This window comes from Erythrolamprus reginae, chromosome 3 (genome assembly GCF_031021105.1).
Source record: "Erythrolamprus reginae isolate rEryReg1 chromosome 3, rEryReg1.hap1, whole genome shotgun sequence".
NCBI lineage: Eukaryota > Metazoa > Chordata > Lepidosauria > Squamata > Dipsadidae > Erythrolamprus > Erythrolamprus reginae.
Window position 1 is genome coordinate 148,386,823 of NC_091952.1, and position 18,580 is coordinate 148,405,402.

At 39.3% G+C, this 18,580-nt stretch overlaps 1 long non-coding RNA gene across 1 annotated transcript; it reads right to left on the minus strand.

Moving 5' to 3' along the window:
• Positions 1-373: 373 nt before the first annotated feature.
• Positions 374-8,013, minus strand: LOC139164618 (uncharacterized). Its single transcript, XR_011558663.1, has 2 exons — positions 7,932-8,013; positions 374-1,757 (listed from the first exon to the last, which is right to left on the minus strand). It is a non-coding gene; the product is annotated as an uncharacterized lncRNA (long non-coding RNA).
• Positions 8,014-18,580: the final 10,567 nt, after the last annotated feature.

Here is an 18,580-nt window from a genome sequence, read left to right on the forward strand (position 1 = left end):
AGTCTTAGTAAATAGTTCGACAGTGTTGTATGAATTAGTTGTTTAGCAGAGTGATGGCATGTGGAGAAAAACTGTCCTTGTGCCTAGTTCTGTTGTGCAGTGCCCTTGTTTTAAGGATAGAAGTTGAAACAATTTATGGATGTGAGGGATCTGTTGATATTTTCACAGCCCTCTTTTTAATTCATGCTATACAGATCCTCAATAGAAGGCAGGTTGATAGCAATTGTTTTTTTCTGCAGTACTGATTATCTGTTAAAGTCTCTGTCTTGTTTGGTTGCAAAGCTGCAGATTACAGACTCAATAATTCCTCTGGAGAACTGAATCAGCAGCTCATTAGGCAGCTTGAGCTTTCTTTCTTTTTAAAAAAAATATATTTTTATTGTTTACATATAAATATATTGAATACATGGTAATTATCATGGCATTCCACTTTCCATAAAACAAAAGTAAAAACAAAATAACATCTATGCTATTTTAAACAGTGCTAGTGTTGTGCGGTAGCTTCTGACCATCATATTCTAGTATGTCAACTTAGCTATCATTCCAATATCTACATTCCAGAGTTGGTTTGCTCCCAGTTTTGAATGGCTCTATAGAACTGGTAACGGGAATCCCCCACGCTCGCCAAACCAGGAGCTATCGCCAGCTGGCCATGCCCGGCTCTCTCAGAGGCGCTATAGGTGCTGCCATCTTACTTTTGGTTTGGTTCGCTTGTTTTTTTGCTTGCATGCATAACCTTGGTTTTCAGCATTATGCGTGCACGAATCCACGTGTCGTAGGAGGAAGTGAACTAGTGGCCAGGTAAATTAGAACATTCTAGTACATTCTAATACATACACAATATATCTTTCCTTGTCCACCTAACCTGATTCTTTCACATTCCAACTTCTACCTTGTGTTCTAACCATTGATAGAATCTACTCCATGTTGCATAATATTCTGTATCTCCTTTATCTTTTATTTTTAGCGTTAGTCTGCACATTTCCGTAGAGGATACTATCTTCCTTATTGTCTCCTCCTCTGAAGGAGTGTTTTTGTTCTTCCACTGCTGCAAATATACAGTTCTTGCTATGGTCAAGATGTGTAATATTTGATATATTGTCCTTTATCATAACCATCTAATATAATGCGTAATAAAACAATCCTGGCTTAAGCTCTTTGTGTTGTCTGGTCATATTTTCTTACTACATATGGATTTGTGTCCAAAATTTCCTTGCCTTTATGCAGGTCCACTACATGTGGTTGGAAGTTTGAGCTTTCTGAGTTGGTGCAGAAATGCATTAACTCAGAAATGAATGTGATGAAGTCATAAATGTAAGCGTGGTCATATGATGTCTCATTTAACAGTGAATTTTCTGCTGCTTTTTGTGGTTGAAAGTCAAGGACTTTTTGTACTTCCGTTTAAATATGCATTACAAATGAAATTAGAAGTACTCCACTAAATTGTTGACACCAAAAAAAGTTCTTGTTACAATAGTTCACATAGTAATTATTTGCAATGACAGATGGGTGGCTTTATAAATTTAATAAATAAACTATCAATTCATATTAATATTTGAAGCCCACCTTATCAGGTAACACATAAATAAACAGTAAATACTATTCTAAACTAAAAAAACCTATGAGAGTTTAGCATAAATGACCAAAATATTGGTATCATTGTCCAGATGTTCAGGAGAGCAGATCAAGGTCATGCAAACTGCTACAGGAACTTCTAAGATTAGAATTCAGATCTTCCAAACGTCTTTAGTACCTGGCTTCAGAAATAAAATGGCATACAGTTTTAATGAATAATATAAATGTATGAACAATTGAAAGCTTACAAATTATTGACATAATAACTTTTGTGATTAAGAAAACCACAAGACACTGGACATACAATAACTATTGCTGTTCTGTTTATCTATGTTCCTTTAAATAAACGACTGTAAACTTCTAGGCAAGAAAAGTGCCTTTCCCCCCATAATATTTCATTAAATGAAGCGTGAATTGAAATATTTATATCCCACTTTTTGATACAAAAATGTGCATTCAAAGCACTTACCTATCTCCCTCAACAGTCTAGTAATAGCCAGAAAAACATTCACAGAGTCACTTTCTTTTTATTTCCCCAAATTACACAAATTATTTTTTATATAATACCGGATTTCCTTCTCCTTTCTTTTATAATAGAGTAGTGAAAAGATAGAAATTGTTTCTTTGGTAACCTACTTATCATCTAAAGCAGAATTTTTGCCTCTCCAATTATTTTTTTACTATTCTTCCCTAACTGGGTTTTAATTGCAGCTTTTTAGTGCTGGGAAGTCAATATAAAAGCTCTGTTGCACTTGATCATACAAAACACAAAAATTGTGCCAGCTGTGGAAATTCTCACAAGCTCAAGCATACATCCTGCACTAAAATCTCTTTCTAGGAATAATATGATCCAGTCTGCAAGTGGGGAAATTATGTGATTGAATGTTTTTACTGGAGTTTTAAAGTATCAAATCTGTGATGGATCTCAAAACAGTTATGTAGTTAGAAATTTAAAACATGTTACAATGACTAATAAAATGTTTGGATTTTACTTCTTCAACACCATGTCTCAAACATCAAGTGGCCAATCTGCAATGTATATAATTAAAATGTTCTAAAGTATGGTTTCTGGTGCTCATAAGAATTGGCTTATTAGCTTTCCAGATTAGGGTTTTGGGGGCTCATTTATACACCAGAAATCATGTTAGTACTTGTGATCAATCAGGTGGTATTTTATAACAATAATGTATAGCTCTTTACAATAGATTCAGCTGTGTAATTTATTTACCTTCCCTACCGGTTCGGAACATTTGTGCCACCTTCATGTGCAATTTTTCATCATCTGCACATGCACAGAAGGTGTTTGCACATGTGCAGAGGGTTAAAAAAAGAGAAAGTGACGATGTCCAGGTGGGTGGATAGGGCCTCATGCTGCTGCTGCTACCAGTACTCCCGAACCAGGCTGAACCGATAGCATTTCACCCCTGAATAGATTGTATTTTTTGAATAATGTATGTAAAAGGAAAACATAGTTTTAATATATTTTGAATATTTTTGTATGCTTCCTAAAGTCAGATGTTTGTATGTTTCTAAGATTGGTAGCCATATAAATTTGACAAATATCCACAGTTCCTAATATATATATTCTCTGTGTGTGTGTGTGTGTATACCTGTAGTGATATATCTTTATGACAGTGTATGTCAATGTTTGTTTTCAATAATATAAATGCAGGATCTGCAAGACATTTGTTTACTAAGTTCTTTTGAAAATGAATATTTCCATGAGATAAATATTGATAGGAAAACATTTGAATTTATTATCCAAGTCTATTTATGACTGAGTCCAATTCTTAATATAAAATAATATAGATTTTGAGGCTGGAGAATTCTCATCAAGAGGCTTTCCGATTTCTTTGGTGAGATGTTCAAAGTTGATTAATAATGAAGAGATTTCCATCTCAGATGATCTAATAATGAGAAATGATGAACATCTATCTACTACTGTATGTATTGTCCTTTGCTACTTAAGTTTTTCTCCTGGTTAAGATTATTGTACAGTTGATACTGTAATTAATACTATCTGTATAATATCCCCTTTGTTGGAGATGGTTTTAAAAACTTGGTACTTTTAGTAATCTTTTTACAGGTGAGTTTTATTCTGAAGACAACCTGATATATTGATACACTTAGTATAGATAGAGACCAGTGGTGGGTTCCACTTACCTGCATACTGGTGCGCTGCCTGTACATCCTGCTCATTCGAGTGGTTGCAGGTGCATGCCCATGCGCATGTCCCCTCGGGTGATTTTGCTTCCGCACATGCGCAGGAAGCAAAAATGCACCAAAATCTCCAGAGGGCATGCTCTCTCACGAGCGTTTTTGGTGATTTTTTTTGCTTTTACACATGTGCGGAAGCAAAAAATTGCCAACATCTCATGCACAAGAGCATTCTCTCAAAATATTTGGCTTTTGCACATGCTCAGGAAGCAAGAAAGGCCCAAAAATTTTAAAAAAAGATATGCTACCAGACGAGCAAAGACGGCACTGGAGCAACCGTGCACAAATTGCGCAATCCGGCAGCTGCTACTGGAACGTAGCTCCAGGGCGTACTGGTAGCAACCCACCACTGATAGAAACTATTTGCAAGCCAAGCCACTGTGTGTATTAAAACTAGATACGGAACATGTATTTACAGATTTTTAATGACTCATGAAATCATTAGGCAAGAAAAAAATTACAAAGAAGATAAAAGATTATAAAACCTTTGAACTCATTAGAATTGATTCTGCAAGAATATAGATCTGAAACGTGGAATGTGGAATTCATAGACAGATTTATATCATTCCAAGCCAGGGGTGAAATGCTCCCGGTTCACTCTGGCCTATCAGTCATTGGAAGGGAGCGTGAGGCTCCGCCCACCTGCCCGGATACCACCATTTGGGTTCTTTTACCCTCTATGCATGCACAAAGCATTTATAGCATCTGGGTGGGTGGTTGCGCCCCCTTCACTACCGGCTCTCCAATGACTGACAGATACGAGTGATCCAGGAGCATTTCACTCCTGTTCCGGGCCAAAATAAGTTCATTTGTTTATGCTCTAGCAAAGTTCAGGCTGAAGACATGGGTTTAGTGGAAATACAGATGAACATCCTTTTGCTTCAAGCAGGTTGTTGCTGGCAGAGAGGGATGAGGTAATGAACTGGATAAAGTGTAAGAAACATATGGAGTGACAATGTAAAAATGTTTTAGCTTAACTGGACAAGCAGCAGCTGATCTTGATGATCCTATCTTGGTAATGAAAGATGCCTTGTAGATGCAGAGCACACTGGGATCTCTCTGAAGGATCTTTTTTCCTTTCAGTATGCAGCACTGGGTAGCCCTACTGTCTGCCTTTTTGATAAGTGAATGCATGCTGGTTTTAATTTCTCTCTAACTTCAGCTTTCTTTCAACTGATTGGCTTCTATCTCCATGTTTGCAATATACATTCCCTGTCCCTGCTGAGGGAACAGAGAGTTAGTTTCTCCTAGTTACTCAACCAACTACTTATACCCTTCACAAGTGTGCATATAACAAAAGTGAATGTATTCAACACTATTCTTGGCACTTTAAAGACCTGAAGCCATTTCATGTTTATTTCCATTGATTAACACATTAATTTCGTGAAATTTTGACCAAATGTTTGATAGGGGATGAATAAAGAGATGGCATTTCAGGTGTCAAGCTTTTTATTAAGGACAGTGTTCAAGGCCACCTCTAGATGGATATTTCAAACTGCATTTTCTCTGCTCTCTAGTGTGTGAAAAGCAATTGTTTAGTTGTATAGCAAGTGTAGAGCGGAATTAAATTGACCCGCATGATACAGAAAGTAGCACTGAACCCATTTATCTAAGAGTCTTTTGAAAGAAATCTTGTTTTATTATTATAATTGAGTGTTGACATGATTTCAAGGAAGTGATTATCAGTGAAATACTTTTAATAGATGGATTATTTCAATGTATAAACATTAAGGTCTGCTGAGTTTTCATATCTACAGCTATATTTAAAAATGTGTAAAGCTGTACAGCTAAATTGATATTAGTGTTTTTAAAAGGTGATTTAGGAAAGAATTGTTGTTATTGTTAGATATATGACAGTAGGATGATAGGATGGGGCCAGGAAATAAAGTCATACTATATCAGCTTCTGAAGTAGAATCTTAACACCGTGAAAGCTGTGTATCTTCATTCAATCTACCAGATCATATATATCTGAAAAATAGCTTTCAATGTAAAAAGCTGCACTTTTTCATGAAAAGGAATTATTATTATTATTATTTATTCGATTTGTATGCTGCCCCTCTCCAAGGACTCGGAGCGACTATACTAACAAACTTTCACAAATGTTAATTTTTAATAATAATTTCTCTTTTTTTCTAAACTAATTGGCAGTGGAATTAAAATTGGTTTCAAGTGAAATTTTCACTGTGACAAGCCATAAATGAGCCTCTGATTGCCATTTTATACTGCTTATCTGACAGTGTTGCATATGGTTAACTTTATGGCCTTTGTTGGTTTAGTGGAAGGAAAAAAGAGGAAACTCTTATTTCTTCTGAAGCTTTGGGAAAGTCTTGGAAGAAACACTTTCATTTCTATCTAGCCCCCCAGAAGGCCATGGAAGTAAATCATACTGAAATTAATTGGAGTTGCCAAGGCAACCAAGGGATACAAGATCCAGTCCCCAGACTTATCTGTGTCTAACTTTTCTTCTTCTCCTAAGCTAATGTCTGTTCTTCTGGCAAACAAAAAACAAAAAAACCCCCAAGCAAACAGTTCAATTCAAATGCTTGCCAACCACACTACATCAGGTTGTGATGTGCAGCCACTCAATAAATTCCTTACAAGATTTCAGTAATAGAAGAAGGGTGGACCCTAATCTGTGTATTTTATAACAAATCTACATGCAACTTTACCTAGAAATAAAGCCTGGAGAATTTAATGGAGGGCTTTTGTTCTTGCGAATCAGTGTGATTGCCTGGACTAGTCCTTGCAGGTTTCTTGACAAGATTTGCCTATTGCTATGTTTCTAAAGTTGAGAGAGAGTGGCTGACCCAAGAACCAAGTTTACACACATAAATAAGAACAGGACTCCCTTTCAGTGTTTTCTGGTTTATGATATGTGCCTAAAAGCTTCTTAGAAGAAAACAACATGTGGAACAGTCTGTTTTAGTTCATTTCTCTCCTCTGAGTTTTAACCCTACATCTACTTTGTCTGGATGAAAGTCACAGGATTGACTTTGGAGGAGATAGATGCAGGATTGGATCATCACTAGGGTTTCCAATCAGATGGAAACAACCCATTACACTTTTGGATGTTTAAACCACAGTGGGCAACTTACAATATCAAGTCTGTACACATATTTTTAACCCAGTTTTGTTGCTTCAAGACTTTAAAAACTAGATAGCATGGTTTCTTGCCATTTTCAATTGGACAATGCAATTGGAGTTTGGTAACTTTTTCAAGTGTTGGTTTCATTGCACAATTTTGTGTAAAGAAATAGTGGTCCTTTTTTAATGGAACAAAATTTTAAAAGCCTCACTGTACCAAACCTTGTGAAGTATCTTATTCCCAAATCTCATGAGGTTTCAGCATTATAGTTCCAAAGTATGAAGTATTTGGAAATCTCACACTGTAAGCATTTGCTGCTACAATGCCTTAGCTGCAAATTCCCATAAAACTTTGGGCCTCCATATATAGCATCATTTATAAGTCATGCCTTTAATTTACAAATATATACTTTAACCCATGAGATCACAATGGGAACTCATACTTAGCTTGTGTGTAACAGTCCTTACATTCTTATATACAGTACATTATTAATAAGTTTTTCCTGCCCAGAATCAATATTCATATTGAAAGTGTTTTCTATGCCAAGTAGTCCTTGGGACTTCAAGACAGCCATTCAGTAATATGTTAGGCCATAAAGACAGTCTCTTTGCCACTATGTGTTCCTATGCTTAAAGAGGCGCATTGCTAAAGCAGATTTATTAGTAAGCAGGAACAATCCTTGTTCCTCATAAGGGGCGTGTGGGCCAATTTGCCCAGATCCAAAGGATGCTATTCATACTTTTTCCCAACAAAGCCCCATTGAGAGCCTCATGTTTGCTCAATGGTCCCATTGAGAGCCTGGCTTGTTTTTCACAACAGACTTTCAAGAGGGGACAAATAGATTGCTAATGAGGGGGGCCAGGCAGACACACACAACTGGATAAAGGAAAAAGTGGGGAATGTTTTTACTGTAAAATGGGAGTCTTGAGAAGTTGCCAGTATTAGAGATTTCTTAATAAAGCAAAGTGATGTCCTTAAATGAGTGCCAGTTTTGGAAGTAGACATGGATAGTGCCTAAAACAACTTTACAAAGAAGCCTGTCTTATTCTTACCAAACTCCATAGGATGCTTTCTGGCCTTATCACCATTTTCTCCCGGTTCTCTTTCAATGAGCCGAGTTCTTCTTCATCCTCTGCAAAATAAGCAAACAGATATATAGAATAAGGATTACAGTACATGAATCTCATAAAAATTGGTCCTAAAATTTCTACTGAAAGGACATGTTAGTTTGACACTAATAAATTTATCTTACATCAGGATGTCTTAAGAACAGTGCAGATCAGTATGGGTTATCTGGTGGTCTTGCGTATTAAAATAATACACTCTTTGAAAAAATAAAATACAGTAGTCCCTCACATATCGCTGGTGTTACGTTCCAGACCTGGCCGCGATAGGTGAAATCCGCGATGGGGAATTTATCGACTGATAGTACTTATTTAAGTATTTATATTATATTGTAATTGTTTGGTAAGTTTTCATTGTTTTAAGTGTTTATAAACCCTTCCCACACAGTATTTATTTTAGATACAGTATTTAAATACAGTATTTACAATTTTAGATTTTTTATTTTTTTTAAAAAACCTGCCGATTGAGTTCGGCGGGCTGTTTAAATCTGCCGATCGACTTCCTCAGAAACCCGCGATGAAGTGAAGCCGCAGTAGGTGAAGCGCGGTATAGCGAGGGACTACTGTATTGTAAATCCCAGATCAAGACCCCCAAAGTGTAAGTATACTATGCATGCTGAACCATGCAAGCCTCGATGATGAGCCAGAGATTCTAACCACATTGATTAACATATTGAACACTTTTAGGCTACAGTTCTTGTATTTAACAAAGTCATTTCTGTAAAATGAAAGTGGAAATGGTCTCATGGGAAAACTTCAGAAACTTAAGTTGACTATGCCACACAGAGCCCAATTGACCATTAATTGCTAAAAACAGTCAGTTTAACATTTTGAGAGAGAAAACGTGAAAAATTTACACTATGCCTAGAATACTTTTAAAATGCAACAAAAAGCTCATAACCTGCTTCTCAAGCATTCTTGCCCCAAGCTATATGATACAGTCCTCCCATTCTGCATTATTACATACTTATCCCACCTCCATTCAAAGTCGAGTGGCCTATCAAAAGATTGCCCACTTGTTTTATAACAACTCCGACTCACGAGGGAGGACACGCACCCGACATGGTATTCCTCTCTGAGCAATTGAGCAATGGTCTGAGACTAAGGGGCTTAGAAGTGTTGCCTTTGTCATGGTCAGACCATTTTCTACTACGGCTTGACTTCCTGGCTCCAATCCTTCCCCGCAGGGAGGCGGAACCAATCAAGATGTTCCGCCCCAGACGCCTGATGGACTCAGAGGGCTTTCAGACGGCGCTTGGGGTTATTCCAGATGCACTCATCCACAGTTCGGCGGAGTCTCTTGCGGAAGCCTGGAACAAGGCTGCAGCGGAGGCTCTTGATCGGATTGCGCCTTTGCGACCTCTCCATGGCGCTAGACCCCGTAGAGCTCCATGGTTCAACGAGGAGCTCCGGGAGTTGAAACGCCAGAAGAGACGTCTAGAGAAGCGATGGAGGAAGAGTAAGTCTGAATCTGATCGAACACTTGTAAGAGCGTTTATTAAGACTTACAAAGTGGCGCTCAAGGCGGCAAGATGCGCGTACCATGCCGCCTTGATTGCATCAGCGGAATCCTGCCCGGCCGCTCTGTTTAGGGTGACCCACTCCCTTCTTAATCAGGAGGGAGTTGGGGAGCCCTTGCAGAGTAGTGCCGAGGATTTTAACACGTTTTTCGCTGATAAAATCGCTCAGATCCGGGCGGACCTCGACTCCAATTGGAAAACAGAGTCGGCTGACAACGAGTCAGTTGAGGTGACTGGGGCCTGTACTTGTCCACCTGTCTGGGAAGAGTTTGATCTGGTGACACCTGATGAAGTGGACAAGGCCATTGGAGCTGTGAGTTCCGCCACCTGTCTACTGGATCCGTGTCCCTCCTGGCTGGTTTCGGCCAGCAGAGAAGTGACACGGAGCTGGGTCCAGGAGATTATCAACGCTTCCTTGGGGAGGGGATCCTTTCCATCATCCTATAAAGAGGCGCTCGTGTGCCCCCTCCTCAAGAAGCCTTCCCTGGACCCAGCCGTACTTAATAACTACCGGCCAGTCTCCAACCTTCCCTTTATGGGGAAGGTTGTCGAGAAGGTGGTGGCACTCCAGCTCCAGCGATCCTTGGAAGAAGCCGATTATCTAGGTTCCCAGCAGTCGGGTTTCAGGCCCGGTTACAGCACGGAAACTGCTTTGGTCGCGTTGATGGATGATCTCTGGCGGGCCCGGGACAGGGGTTTATCCTCTGTCCTGGTGCTTCTTGACCTCTCAGCGGCTTTCGATATCATCGACCATGGTATCCTTCTGCACCGGCTGGAGGGGTTGGGGGTGGGAGGCACTGTTCTTCAGTGGTTCTCCTCCTACCTCTCCGGTCGGTCGCAGTCGGTGTTAGTGGGGGGTCAGAGGTCGACTCCGAGGTCTCTCCCTTGTGGGGTGCCTCAGGGGTCGGTCCTCTCCCCCCTGCTATTCAATATCTACATGAAACCGCTGGGTGAGATCATCCAAGGGCATGGGGTGAGGTATCATCAGTACGCTGATGATACCCAGCTTTACATCTCCACCCCATGTCCAGTCAACGAAGCAGTGGAAGTGATGTGCCGGTGCCTGGAGGCTGTTGGGGCCTGGATGGGTGCCAACAGACTCAAACTCAACCCGGATAAGACGGAGTGGCTGTGGGTTTTGCCTCCCAAGGACAATTCCATCTGTCCTTCCATTACCCTGGGGGGGGGAATTATTGACCCCCTCGGAGAGGGTCCGCAACTTGGGCGTCCTCCTCGATCCACAGCTCACATTAGAGAACCATCTTTCAGCTGTGGCGAGGGGAGCGTTTGCCCAGGTTCGCCTGGTTCACCAGTTGCGACCCTATCTGGACCGGGACTCACTGCTCACAGTCACTCATGCCCTCATCACCTCGAGGTTCGACTACTGTAATGCTCTCTACATGGGGCTACCTTTGAAAAGTGTTCGGAAACTTCAGATCGTGCAGAATGCAGCTGCGAGAGCAGTCATGGGTCTACCTAGGTATGCCCATGTTTCACCAACACTCCGCAGTCTGCATTGGTTGCTGATCAACTTCCGGTCACAATTCAAAGTGTTGGTTATGACCTTTAAAGCCCTTCATGGCACTGGACCAGAATATCTCTGAGACCGCCTGCTGCCGCACGAATCCCAGCGACCGATTAGGTCCCACAGAGTGGGCCTTCTCCGGGTCCCGTCAACTAAACAATGTCGGTTGGCGGGCCCCAGGGGAAGAGCCTTCTCTGTGGCGGCCCCGACCCTCTGGAACCAACTCCCCCCGGAGATTAGAACTGCCCCTACTCTCCTTGCCTTTCGTAAGCTCCTTAAGACCCACCTGTGTCGTCAGGCATGGGGGAACTGAGACATCTCCCCCGGGCATATACAATTTATGAATGGTATGTGTGTATGTATGTATGTGTGTTTAGAAAATGGGGTTTTTAAAATGTTTTTAGTAGAAATTTAGATTTGTTATAAATTGTTTTTCACTTTGTTGTGAGCCGCCCCGAGTCTGCGGAGAGGGGCGGCATACAAATCTAAATAAATAAATAAATAAATAAACTCAAAACAAATCTTCCCACAACAACCCAGTGGACCCCCTATGTGCAGTTATAGGATAGTTTTCAAAGCCTCAACAAGTCATAACTTAAAAACAGAAATAAATATGAATGAAGACTGATACCTCATACTGTGCATGCAAACAAAGTTAATTTCAAACTACAATGGAGGCCAAGGGGTTAATCTATAGCGGGAGTGTCAAACACATGTCATCATGGTGGCATCACATGACTTCCCCCTTTGCTAAAATGAGGGCGGGAAGTTTTTTAAAAGATGAAGCATTTTTACAAGGCATTATAAAACCCTGCCCTAGGAAAAGCTACTTTAGAATAACCTAGAAGGGATTTCAGAATCCTCTCAACTGAACTCCACTCCCAGTAACATTATGAACTTGGTTATGTTGTTTTCTTAGCAACAGTAGAAAAGTAATTTGCCACTGCCTTCTCCCCATCATTTGTCTTTTACTTCCTGCCCTAAAGCTGATTTAGAGCCCTAAAATTTCTTGGAGGTCCCCCATCCAACTACGAAGCTTGAATCTCCTCATCTTCCAAACACGGACAGGTGCTGACACCTGCTGAGACAATCATAATCAATGGGACTCAGAAATGAAAAATTCAATTTAAACCCTAATGTAGAGCTCATCATTTTAGAAGCTAGTGGCCACGCTTAGGTTTGTAATCTAAAGTTTTGTTCTCAAAGTAGGTAAGATAAGGAAAAGCAATTTTGCGGGGTCACAAAAAAACACACTGCTTTTAAGAAATAAAGACATTCACCCAGAGCTGAAGAAGCTTCTTGGATGAGAAGTGAAATGTTTTCAAAGAAAAACCAGAAAGTCCAGTTGCTTTGAGGAACAAAGAACCTTTGAGGAAAGGGTGTGGCCAACTTGCAGTGGTACAAGGATCCCTGCACTCCGTGGGGAATCCCGAATCTCAGCTGTTAGGAGACCTGGAACTGATCAGAACCAGATCAGATCTGCCCTGGAGAGGCGGTGCAGAAGAAAGGCACCAGTTGGTGGCCTGGGGGGGGGGGTTTGCAAACCCACCCCCAGGGAGCTGGCACCAGCCTCTCAGCCAGCAGTTGAGGAAGATGACTCTGTCACCATTAGCTGGGATGGCCATGACCGGACTGATTGAATGGAGAGATTGTGGATTGCCTGGATAACAAGATCTAAGCGTTTATGGGAGAGATGAAGAAGTGCTGAAACTGTGTTTGCTGATTTAATGATTAAAAGAAAAAATTTAAATTTTAAAAGGAAACAAAAGAGCTTTTAAATGGAGCCAGGAGCTATCTAGTAACTGGAAATACCATAGAGTTAAAGGAGCAGGACTAAAAGCCCAAATTTGAGGTTGTTTTTATAACTGACTTGGTGGAAGTTAAAGTGATTAAAAAAAACAAATAATCTGAAGAATATATTTTATAAGTGCTAAGTGGATTTAAAATACAGAGCCTTTTTTTAAAAGAGTCATTTTGTTATATTGGGTATTGACAGCTCCATCTGCTGATTAAAAGAAAATACTGCAACAGATTGTGTAAGCATGAATTTGCTGACAGCTGGAGACTGACCTTGACTAAAAGAAGGTATCTAGGAGTTTGAAAGAACTTAAAAGCAGTGTGTATCTTTCTGTTGTGTTTGATGGTACAATGTTTTGGTGATAAAAGAGGATTTTAAATTGCACTGGACTGAAACACAGAGACTAAATGGACTTGAGTTTCAAATAAAAAACTTGTAAACTTTGTGAATTGTAAACTTGATCATATGGAGGCATGCATTTATGAAGAATTGACTGGGAGATATAAAAAAATATCTTTTTGAAATCAGAGGTGGAAAGAAAACAGAAATGAAGCTGGATTATAAATAACATTTATAATTAACAATGGTAGGAAATGGAAATGAAGAAGACTACAAAGATGAAAAGAGAACTGAAAAGAAAAAACAGATTGATGATTACACTGGGATTTACAGTGAAAAGGAAATTGAAAATTAATAACAGATTGATACACTGGGATTTACAGTGATAAGAAAAAAATCAAAAGGGGAGTATTGATATCAGAGGAAGCAATTTAAAAATGAGGGGGTAATAGGGAGAAGAAACTGGGAAGAATTGAGAGTAGATCTACACAAATAACATATTCTAAAACTTAGCCTAGTTTTAACTAATTAGATTTGTATACACATTGTTTTATATTGTACCCTCTGAGCCACCCCGAGTCTTAGAAGGGTGGCATAGAAGTTTAATAAATAATAATAACAATATTCAAAAGAAAGAAAAGGAATTTGGAAAAAAAGAAGTTATAGGTACAAAATAAAAGATAAAAAGTTAAGAGAAAGGGTTGGAAGGGAAAAATGTGTGTGTGTGTGTGTGTGTATTTCTGTATATAATCAGGGTTTCTGAATTGCTCATCTGCTAACTAAAAATGGATTATAATTAGATGTACTCAGGGAAGGATAATAGGAAGTAAGAAGAAGTAGAAAGGAAGGGGAGAGGGAGAGGAGAGAAGTAGGACAAAGGGAGAGGGAGACAGAGGGAGGGGAGTATGAAATATAGAAGGAAAGTAAATGGAGATAAAAGTATAAAAGGAGCACATTAATGTTTAAATTATACGTTTATGATATTTTGGACAGAAATGTATAACTGGATACTTTGATAATATGGTATATGTATGGATATTTATGTAAGTTTGGTGAAAAAATAAAAATAATTAAATAAAAAAGTACCTTTGGGACATTCATCCCTACTTTATAGTGGGGGCTTTCATTTCATTTCATTATTTTACAAAATCTTTACAAAATCTTTATCGAAGCGTGGAACTCATTACCGGACTCAATTGTGTCAACCTCTAACCCCCAACATTTCTCCCTTAGACTCTCCACGATTGACCTCTCCAGGTTCCTAAGAGGCCAGTAAGGGGCGTACATAAGTGCACTGGTGTGCCTTTCGTCCCGTCCAATTGTCTTTCCTCTCTTTCACCTATCATATATATTCTCTTCCTTTCATATATCCTCTCCTCTAAGTTCACTTTTACCCTTATATATATTACCACATGTCTATTTTCTTCCTATGTATTTGTGTATTGGACAAATGAATAAATAAATAAATAAATAAAATATATATATTCTATATTTATCTTATTGCTTTGTTGGTTCAAGGTTGCTTTTTTAAAACCATCCTCCCTTCCTATTTCATACAGCTCTTCTTTCTCTTTCTTCTTCCCTTCCCTTCCCTCTTTCTAAATCTATTTCCCCTCCATCTTTCCTTCTCCTCTTCCCTACTTCCTCTCTTGCCCTCTCTCCTTTCTTCTCCACTCTTCTCCTCTTTCGTCCTAGTTCCCAAACATTTTCCTTCACTATTTTAGCATGTTTGACCCACCACTATTCTTCAGCTTCCTTATTCCCCCCCCCCCCTTGTATTTTGGAGGATGTTTAAAAAGCAAACAGTCTTTTTAATCTCAGGTTGCAAATAACTCACTTTTCCTCCTGCTCAACCTTGTTGATTCTGGCTCTCCTTTGGCTTCATGGCAGCCATATTTGCCGCTGCAGCTCCGCACCATCAGCTAGGGGCTTACCTGATCAGGGAGGGTAGATGCAGGTGCCCTCTATTCTCCTGATAGTCCCCTTTGCTTCACCCCCTCTATGGAGGGTTATATCTGAATTCAGACCCTCAGGCATGGAGTGTTCAGAGCCGGCTACGGAGATCCTGGTCCTAGCTTCTGATCAGGTTCATATGCCAAGCATATGGATTTTAATTACATGGGGATGCTGTAAATGTTGTAACTGTGAAAAGCAGTCATCACTTTTTTTCAGTGCCACTGTAACTTTGAACAGTCACTAAATGTTGTAAGTTGAGAACTACTGTAGTATCCCTTGTAACCATTTTTATTTTTATTTTTTTAAAGAAAGTTTATTAAATTTAATATGTTAAAAAGGGTAGGGAAGGGTCATTGGAAAAAAGGGGAAGGGGGAAGAAAGGCATTACATAGACTGTACATAAGGTAAACTATACATAAGGTATTCTACATATCACTATATTATAACCACAATTACATTAGATATAAAATACATGTACATAATGTAAAATAAAGTAGTGAATCTATGAGGTATGAAAAGAAATAGAGGGGAGGGGAAAATAAGAGAAGAAAGGAAGAAAGAGATGTTGGTGGAGGGAAATTGGGGATAGAGCAATTTTTTTTTACTATTTTTAAACCTTGGCTGTTCCACTTGAGATGGATTGCAGCAATGGTGAATGAATGGCAATGATCATGCCATGATTTGTGGGTTACCTGCTGTCCCTTGCTACATGCCTCTTTGGCAAAACAGGAAGAAAATATGAAAGCATAGAAGTAGGGGCCTTTACCGAATCCAAAGAGAGAAAACAGCATTGTGCAATGAGATAGGGCAGGGGAAAGATGTTTAACACTTCCACTCCTTAGTCTTGAAGATTATTACTTTTGAGCCTTGTGGATGTAAAGAGAAGTCCTGTGACTCACAATTCACCCAAATATTTAACTTGTGAAAAGGAAAAGCATTTGCTGCTGGGTGTGGAAAAGTTTTTTAGGCTTGGGGATAGATTTATTGAGGTGAAATTCCAAGGCAGATACTGTACACAATGGAATTAAAGTGCACAAAGATGTGCAATAAACAGGAGTTTTATTTTGTATACTGAAATTGTAAGGGAAATGTGCTGCCACTGTAGATTAGGATCCTTATATGCTTTAAAAGAGAGATGAAGGGATATTGTAGACGGCAACACTAAATGTGGACAGATTTTTGAAATTATGTAAGATTAATGTTTGAACATCAACCCAGAAGCAGCATTTCTTTGCCCCAATGGCAAATGCTGGAACAAGAATGGTTGATTTAGTGATTGGGATAGTGAAGAGCTGTGATTCTCCTACAAAACAGAAGCACTTGTTGGGACAATGTTGTCTAGGCCTATTAATGACAGCTGTACAATCCCACATCTGAAAACAACAGGGCCTTTCTATTTTCCTGCCCTCCCCTGAAACTTGCTTTTGTATGAAAGGAAGCATGGATCTGGAAACCTCGGCCCGGTGCTTGAATGCAAGAAGTTCGCTTGCGTGACTATTGTTCATCGCTGCCTTCCTTGTGTTGCTGCCCTTTGCACTTGTGGTGGGGAGAGCAAATTGTGCACAAACTGTTCTGAAGCCACGCTTCAATAAAATTGGGCAAGTTGTTACCCTCACATTTGCTAAAAATGTACTCTATTCATTATTAGCCCTTTTTTAATGGAGCCTGAGAAAACACGATGCTGTACATGACAGAGATTACACAAAGCTAAAAACCCCGATCCAGTTAAGATTGTCAGCAGCCCAGTCAATGTGGTAGTCATATACAAGAATATGATACATGCACATCTCTATTGAAACATTCAGCTGCTTTCATTTTGGTAAAGGCAAGCACAAAGACAGGCTTGAAGATTCAGGGAAAACCTTGCATCTGCTAAAAAAAAAAAAGCAGCAGCAGCAGCAAACTGCTGATCGGAATAGTATTTTCTTTGCTCTTGAAATGGCAGTTTCCTAGCACCTCCATAATTGCTGCTGGTTGATATCAGCACAAAGAAATCTTCTTTTAGTAAGCAGATTCAACACCCTTCCTGAATCAGTTTACATACCTAAATGCAACAGTGGGAGAGCTTGCAGAAAAAAGGCTACGATTAGTCAGCCTTGCCCATCCAAAATCTCACATGATCTTCTGCCATTAATACAGGTAGAACATAGCTGCTCAAACCCAACTGCATGTTGAACCAATGGAATACAATTATTATGTAGGAGAAGCTCAGAGGCAGGCTGTAAAACTGATCCGATGTAAAACAGGACAAAGCTGCTGCATTTTAAGGCTGTTGTTTCAACAGATCATTCACTTTGTACATTGGCAACCCCAGTGTTAATGCTGATCTTGCACCCACAATTTAAATAATTGTATACTGACCCTTTTGCGCTTTGGAAAAGTGACTTTGCATGTAGTCTTCAACTTCCTACCAAAATTGAGCCCAAAATTTCTGTTGCTAAGCAAGACAGTTAAGTGACTTTTACCCCACTTTATGACTTTTTGCCACAGCTTTTAAGTGAATCATAGCAATTGTTAAGTTAATAACAACCATAAAATGAATCTGGCTTCCCCATTGACTTGCTTGTCCAAAAGTTGCAAAAGGGATCCCATGATCCTGGGACACCGCAACCTACAAATACATGTGAGGTACCAAGCATCCAAAGTTTTATCACATGACCATGGGAATATATCAGTAGATATGGGGAAGATTGTCATAATTTTTTTCCCAGCGCTATTGTAACTTCAAACATCACTAAATGAATGGTTATAAATTGAGGATTATCTATACTGTATAAACCTCCTCGTAGCTGTTGTGGTAAATTTTACTGTACTGAAGTACGTTAATGAAAAAGGATATGTAATATGGTACTGGAAAGGATTACATAAACATGGATTGTTGGTAAAATCAGCTAAATTATAACCTTAGAGGTTATGTAGTGTATGGTATGATATGGTATTGTACTGTTTTGTCTTATTTAAATGTATGTCTTTTTTGTTGTTTTTAAATGTAAATAAGTCAATACAAACTATTTTTTAAAAAGCTTTACTGACACTTGGCTTTATCTTTGATTCCTGAGAAGTATTATCTGTGCACTATGTTAAAAATGTGTATGGGGGTGGGGTGGGATGTCTTCTGTTAATTAAAAGTTCATCAGTTAATTAGCACTTTCAAAAGTTTATCCTCCTCTCAACAACGAAGAGTCCTGTTGGAGTGGGCAGCATATAAATATAAATAATAAATAAGCAATAAAGAAATAAAATGTATTTTATTCCACAGCACAGACAGGAAAGAGCATTCTGGTCAGCTGTCACTTCAATATTGCAAGAATTGTGTTCTGTCTGGGTTTTCCCAAACCTCAACACCAACTGAAAAAACAGCCAGACACTCTGGTAAAAGCCAAAAGTATTTTATAGCTAGAAAAAATAAGCACAAAGGAAAACCTGTCTTCACAACAGA